Source organism: Prionailurus viverrinus, chromosome B4 (assembly GCF_022837055.1).
Source record: "Prionailurus viverrinus isolate Anna chromosome B4, UM_Priviv_1.0, whole genome shotgun sequence".
Taxonomy (NCBI): Eukaryota; Metazoa; Chordata; class Mammalia; order Carnivora; family Felidae; genus Prionailurus; species Prionailurus viverrinus.
This window is the reverse complement of record NC_062567.1, coordinates 106,030,503-106,037,675: the sequence shown is the minus strand read 5'-3', so window position 1 is coordinate 106,037,675 and position 7,173 is coordinate 106,030,503. Positions and strand designations below refer to the sequence as shown.

At 36.4% G+C, this 7,173-nt stretch overlaps 1 long non-coding RNA gene across 1 annotated transcript in view; it reads right to left on the bottom strand.

Moving 5' to 3' along the window:
* Positions 1-382: 382 nt before the first annotated feature.
* Positions 383-7,173, bottom strand: part of LOC125169609 (uncharacterized) — a 54,427-nt gene continuing 47,636 nt past the window's right edge. Inside the window, exon 3 of the long non-coding RNA XR_007153745.1 lies at positions 383-460. This is a non-coding gene — a long non-coding RNA (uncharacterized LOC125169609). The remainder of the gene's footprint in view (positions 461-7,173) is intronic.

Below are 7,173 nucleotides of genomic sequence, written 5' to 3'. Positions count from 1 at the left end.
CTCTTATGTTTTATTTTACTTTTTAGCTTGATATTCCATGTTTTAGGCAGAAAAGGAGAAACTTGTGGGTACCAGAGAAAGAGTACGCTAGTGGTAATAAAGTACCCTGGTAAGCAGGTTGGGCTAAGTCATTTTCAGGGCCCAGTATAAATGAAAATATGGGACACATTCAAAAGGCAGAATAAAGTCTTGTCTTCTTCTGTGATCCTTCTTGAATTGTCATTTTTTCTTTTCTATTAACGTCCTACCATTCAAGCTTTAGGATACTCTGAGGGTGAGTATAGTGCCTCAGAGTTAGTTCCCTGAGGCCAGCTCCCTAACTCGGTTCCCAGGGTTCATGCGCCTAACTTTAATTCTCACCTTGCCTGTGCCCAGGCCCCTGCTGGGGTGGAGAGATGTGAGGTACCTGCACTGGAGCAGGGGGGCTTCTGGCCACGAACTCGTTCTGGGAGATGAGGAGCTAGAAGGAGACAGAAGAAGACGGGATGATGTGTGAGCAGGGGCTGGAAGCCCCGACTCAGGATTCACTGTCCAATTAAACTTCACTTACAAAACATAAAGTTGTTAATAAATTCAAGACAGCAGCCATAGAGTATGTTTTAAGCATCAAGACCCCTCCTGAGAGTGGGAACCCTTTGCAACTCTGATGATCTCAGAGTGGTAAAGCTAGCCCTGCTTATAGGACATGTTCTTAGAAACAGGCTACAGTTGCGTTGGTTCCTTCAATTTACTAGGGGTCCTAGATAACAGGTGACAACAAAGAAGCCAGAATTGGACCCTGTGAGGCTCCCATTAAAAATGAATTTAGACCAAAGCAAAATGCTAATCCTCTTTATAAACCAAACCATTGACGGAAACAGAGAATAGATGACACCATAGAGCTACCCTTCAGAGACCATTTATAGAGAATTAATTATGCCCTAATCTCATAGAAAGGAAGGGGATCCAGACAAGAACACAGTAAACAGCAGTATCAGTCAGGCCTCGTAGATAGATAGAGGTAAAGTTAGGAACACTAGTTTCTACCCTGTCTCTTACCTTTTCAATAGTAAGCCTGCAGTCAGGTAGTCCCCTGGACCAAATCCCCCAACCTGTAGCAGGGAAGTCAGTACAGGGTGATGAGAGTATTCACATAGATTTAAATATTCATTGAATGACTTGTCAATATCAGATTTGTCATAAAATTTGTGCTTCAGTTTCTCCATAAAATCAGAAGTTTTGTTAATATTGGCCAGAGCTGAAGGGTGCCTATTTCTTGTTTTCTGCTGGTGCCAACAGGAATGCTGGTTTGCCACACCATTCTCTTTGTCTCCAGAGGGAAGATGGCACTCTTTTATTTTTTAATTTTTTTTATATTTATTTATTTTTGACAGAGAGAGAGAAAGAGAGAGAGAGAGAGACAGAGCATGAGTGGGGGAGGGGCAGAGAGAGAGAGAGGGGGAGACAAAGAATCGAAGCAGGCTCCAGGCTCTGAGCTGTCAGCACAGAGCCTGATGCAGGGCTCGAACTCACAGACCGCGAGATCATGACCTGAGCCGAAGTGGGACGCTTAACCTACTGAGCCACCCAGGCGCCCCTGAAGATGACACTCTTAAATCAACTTTCACCTTTTTTTAGGACAAAGATTTATTTGTGTTTACTTCTCAGTTGTGGGGTGAGGAAAGCCGCAAAAAGTACATCCACCCCAATGTACTCATTTGCATTACTTCAAACAGAAAAGTGAGTTTGAGACCCTGCCTTTGCACTTGACTTTTACCTTTAGCTCATACATGATTCTGCTTCATATGGTCCTCTTGCTTTTTTCTGCTCCTTTTTTATTGTAGTTATTTTTCTGATTGAGCCTTTACCTTCGTCTTCCTGTTACTTTATCCTACATCCCTTTTCTCCTTCTCCCCATTTTCCCACCTGTTCCTTTTCATTGAGGATCTCCTACTTCCTCATTTTTATACTACTTTTTTTTTTTTTAATGCAAGCTGTGTAAAAGAAAGCATAAGGAAGACAAAATTGTTCTTAAAATTTTGGACTCTTTTTTTGGAACTTACTGGAATCTGGGAAGTTTACTGAAGAGCAATAAAATCATCAAGAAAAAGATAAGCAGCACAGCCATTTCTTAATTTATTTGTCTCTAGGTTTTTTTTTTTTTTTTCAACGTTTATTTATTTTTGGGACAGAAGGAGACAAAGCATGAACAGGGGAGGGGCAGAGAGAGAGGGAGACACAGAATCGGAAACAGGCTCCAGGCTGCGAGCCATCAGCCCAGAGCCCGACGCGGGGCTCGAACTCACGGACCGCGAGATCGTGTCTCTAGGTTTTATTGTTTCAGAGGAAATTTCAAATACTTATAGCTACTGATTTAGAAAACAATCTCATTTCTTTAGCTAACTTCTATCTAGAGATTGAGTTACTGATTGTCAGTGAGCTGGCTGAGTACACTTGATTGGATTCAGGTTGTTGTTCAATTCTGCACACATTAGCAGATCCACACCATTAGGGCTTTATAAATGAAGGTCACAATACTTATTTGATTTGATTTTGAATAAGCAGGCAATTTAAAGATTAGAGAATTGGGGTAATGTGGTAGTTGTCTGAATACTATGCTAGCACCTGACTAAATGAGAACTCTTTAATAGGACTGGATCAAACAGTATTGTGGAAACACAATGGATATCAATAAAGAATAGATTCCACGTTTTTATTATTAAATCAAATACTAACACTAAAACAGTTTCTTCAAAAGGATATAGTATTCTAGTTGCATGTTCAGAAATCCACTTATGACTTTAGATAAGCCTTTTCTCCTCCAAGGTCTCTTTAAAAATAGTATAAAATAAAGATAACAATCTAACACCACAAAGTTATAAACATCGGTAAATGCTAAAAAAGAAAAAGAATCAGTCAAGTAAATGAAGATCTAATTAGCTTTACCAACCTATTCATGGATTGTGCAACCTCCCATCTAACAAGTAGACTATAGTTCTCAGGAGTTGTACAAAATGGAAGATTTATATAGGAAGGAGGGTGGTGTAGGAAAGTTATTAGTGAAAGAAAGGAAAGAGTTGTTTCAGTCAAGATCACCTTCCCTTATGGGGTGAAGGCAGGAGGTCTTGTTATACAGGTCTTCTCTTCCTCTGGGGGCTGGAGAAGGCCCATGTGATGCTGATGAGAAAATTTCTGACTGACTTCTTAAGACTACATTTCTGAGGGACTTGAAACTGCCAAGTAGTTTAGGTATTAAGTACAAATTTGGTAACCTGGCTTATGTGCCACCATCTTGAGCCTGTGGTTTTCTTTTAAACATAAGATAAGGTAGTGACTAGAAAAATAATTACCAGAGTTATTAAGTAGAAAGGTTGTTAAGTTCATACTAGACACTGGTACAAAAAAATATATATATCATTATCCATTGAGGACTTCTGTTTTTGATGGAAGCAGAGAAAAAAAAATCCTTTTCTCTGGTTTACTTCTCAGAGTTTTTGTATTTTTTTTTCCATTCTCATCTTCCGCCTCTCTTTTTCCTCCTCCAACTCCTCCTCCTCCTCTATCCTCCTTCCTTCTTTTTAATGGGCTATTTACTGAAATCATTACCATCAATGTTAGGCTGTTACATGACCAAGCAGGCAATCAAGCTTTTCTTGAAATAATAAATAAATACTTACCTAAATCCTTTTGTCCCTGTGTGTGTGTGTGTGTGTGTGTGCGTGTGTGTGTGTCTGTGTGTGTTCGGTTTGGCCAAAAATTGTCCCTCTATCCCAGTGTCTTTTAACTGAAAGTGAGATTGCCGTTAGTCTCATAAGCTTCTAGAGATTTATATAAATTCAAAGTTTTCAGCAACTATACCTGGAGAGAAATTAGATATGTAACCCACACTAAGGGTAGGGTTAGTATTTTATTTGTATTTTTCTCTCTAATATATGTCTGGCACAAAATAGGCATTTAGAATTTTTTAAATGAATAAAATAAACAATTAATAAAAGGAGCACACTTTTTAAAAAATAAGATATTATCCAGGTAGAAAAAGTGTTCAAAGGTTCTGTATATGCATTATCAATGTGTATGTGTGTGTGTGTGTGAATTTGTATGTGTACATACAGATAATTTATTTTTTAAATACTGTTTTTAAGGTTTGTCACATTAAAAAAATAAATAATACACAAACAAATAGCTGAAAATATTGCCTTCAAAATATCCCATAACAAAATAAGTGTAGGCAAAATTTTCCTGCAGAAAAAAAGAAAACTGTGTTCTCCCTTTATTTAACGTAAAACTGTTGTATAGGGTAGCTCCCCAGCCATAGACTTTCCTCCCCCGCCCTGTTTGCATATGGGTGGAACTTTTTCACTATTTCTAGCTGATGGCTAGATGGCAATAATTCTTATTATCATTTAGAATGGAATTCATTTATCCATCCTATCCTTCCACAAATATTTATTTAAAATCCACTGTGCAGTAACTAGTATGTTCAATAAGATTACAGTAAAATTATAAGCAATGTAGCAATGTAGAAATATGCAATATATCTTATGCAATACGCCCAAAGCCTCTAGATAATAACTATAAATTTACTACAACATAGTATTAAATTCTTATGATCAGTATGAGACAACTGTAAACATAAACCATTGTAATCATTAGTATGTGATATACAGTACTTATGATAAATCCATACATTCTAGTAGAATCTATTAAGGACAATATTTTATCTTAAGTGATAGTCTTCTGTTTTGACTTCAGTGCATATTTTATATGTTAACCAATTATGATGAGTGGCTCAGGAAGCGGTATGATTGAAAAATGCCACATATAGAAGTAACATTTTTTATTCGATTACAAAAACATTCTCTAGAAACTATGCATTTATGTATATGAGTTTTTTCCTCACATACATAATTTTATTATGAGAATTTTCAAACATGGTGAAAATGGGAAGAATTTTATAGTACCCCTCCAACTACATTAACATATTCCACTCTTAACATTTTAATACATCTGCTTTCTTATTTATCTTTTCATCTATAATTCAATCATTATTTTATATATTTAAAAAATATTTGTAGGCTCAGTACACCTTCCCTAAATATCCTCACATATATGTAATCATCTAAAGGTCAATATTAATTTATAATTTATTGTTTCAAATTTTTTATTAAGTTTTAATATTAATTCCCTTATAGTTAACATACAATGTTATATTAGTTTTAGGTGTACAATATAGTGATTCAACACTTCCATACATCACCTAGTGCTCATCACAACAAGTGAACTCCTTAATCCCCATCTCCTATTTTACCCGTCCTTGCACCCAACTCCCCTCTGGTAACCATTAATTTGTTCTTTATAGTTAAGAGTTTATTTCTTGGTTTCTCTCTCTCTCATCCCTCTTCCTTCCCCCCTTTGCTCATTTGTATTGTTTCTTAAATTCCACACATGAATGAAATCACATGGTATCTATCTTTGTCTGGCTGACTTATTCCACTTAGCATTATACTCTAGCTCCATCCATGTCATTGCAAATGGCAAGACTTCATTCCTTTTTATGGCTGAATAATATTCCACCTCTTCTCTGTTCATCTATATCAATGCACTTGGGCTGCTTCAATATCTTGGCTAGTGTAAATAATGCTGTTGTAAACATAGGGGTGCATATATTAGTTTATAATTTATCTTAAAATAAAATATCCATATAATAAAATGCCCATGTCTTAAGTATATCACTTCATGAATTCTATATATAAAGCTGAGCAATTCAATCACTTTAACATTAACCTCACATAAAAAAAGCACACTTTAAAAAATTTTTTTAATGTTTACTTATTTTTGAGAGAGGGAGAACAAGCAGGGGTGGGGCAGAGATAGAAGGGACAGAGGATCTGAAGCAGGCTCTGCCCTGACAGCAGAAAGCACGACACACGGCTCAAACTCTGGAACTGAAAGATCATGACCTGAGCTGAAGTCGGATGCTTCACAGACTGAGCCATCCAGACGCCCCAGCCAGGTTTTTTGATAGTCAATCTCTTCCCCACCCAATCCCAGAGGCAATCACCATCCTGAGTAATTTCACCTCTTGTAGAAACCCATATAAATGACGACATACTGCATGTATTCTGTTGTGTAGTTGTCCCTCTTAGCATTTTTTTTAGATTTATACATGTTATTGTGTTTAGCTGATATTTCATTGCTAATGCTGAACAGTCTTTCATATATAAATATACCTCTCTTTTTTATCCTTTATGTTGATGGTAACTTGAGCAGTTTTCAGTTTTTATTTATTTTGCTTAAATTCGCTATGTGCTTTCTTGACAAGTCTCCGTAGACATATTTTTATTATTGTTTAAATGTTTATTTTTGAGAGAGACAGAGAGAGCATGTGTGCATGGAGTGGAGGGCAGAGAAAAAGGAAGAGAGAGAATCCAAAGCAGGCTCCATGCTGTCAGCACAGAGCTTGATGTGGGGCTCGATCCCAGGAACTGTGAGATCATGACCTGAGCCAAAATCAAGAGTCAGACACTTAACTGACTGAGCCACCCACCACCCAGGTGCCCCCGTAGACATATATTTATTTCTCTTAGAGAAATTCCTAGGAGTGCAATTGTGAGGTCATATGACAGGGGATATTTAGGTTTGTAAGATACTGTCAGATCTTTTTCCCAAAATGATTGTAACCCCTAGTTTTATTCTCTTGTTAAGTTCTAATTTAGAAATCAGACTTTCGTACTTCATTCCCTAGTAAGGGAGACATTCATATTAAAAGTGTAATGGATTACATGGCTGGTTGTGTCCAGAAGTAAAGCAAGTACTTTTAAAGGTACTTTAAATGGCTGAAAGTGAACAACTTTATAGAGAGTAAGTAGATATTATTTTTAAGAGTTATTTACTTTAAAATCAGTCTATAGGAAATTGAAGAATTTCATTAAAACAGTCTTTATTCCTATAAATATAAGTAATCAAAACATAATAGTATTTTTTCAGCTAACGTTAATTTAAGTGTTGAAGATCACTATATACTACTTTGAACCAAACCTAATTTAAACCATAATTAAAACAAATATATTTTTAAAGTTTTTTTTTAAATATTTACCTATTTTGATATATATAGAGAGGTAAGAGAGAGAGTGTGTGAGCAGAAAGGGACAGAGTCAGATGGGGACAAAGGATCCAAAGCAGGCTCTGTGCTGA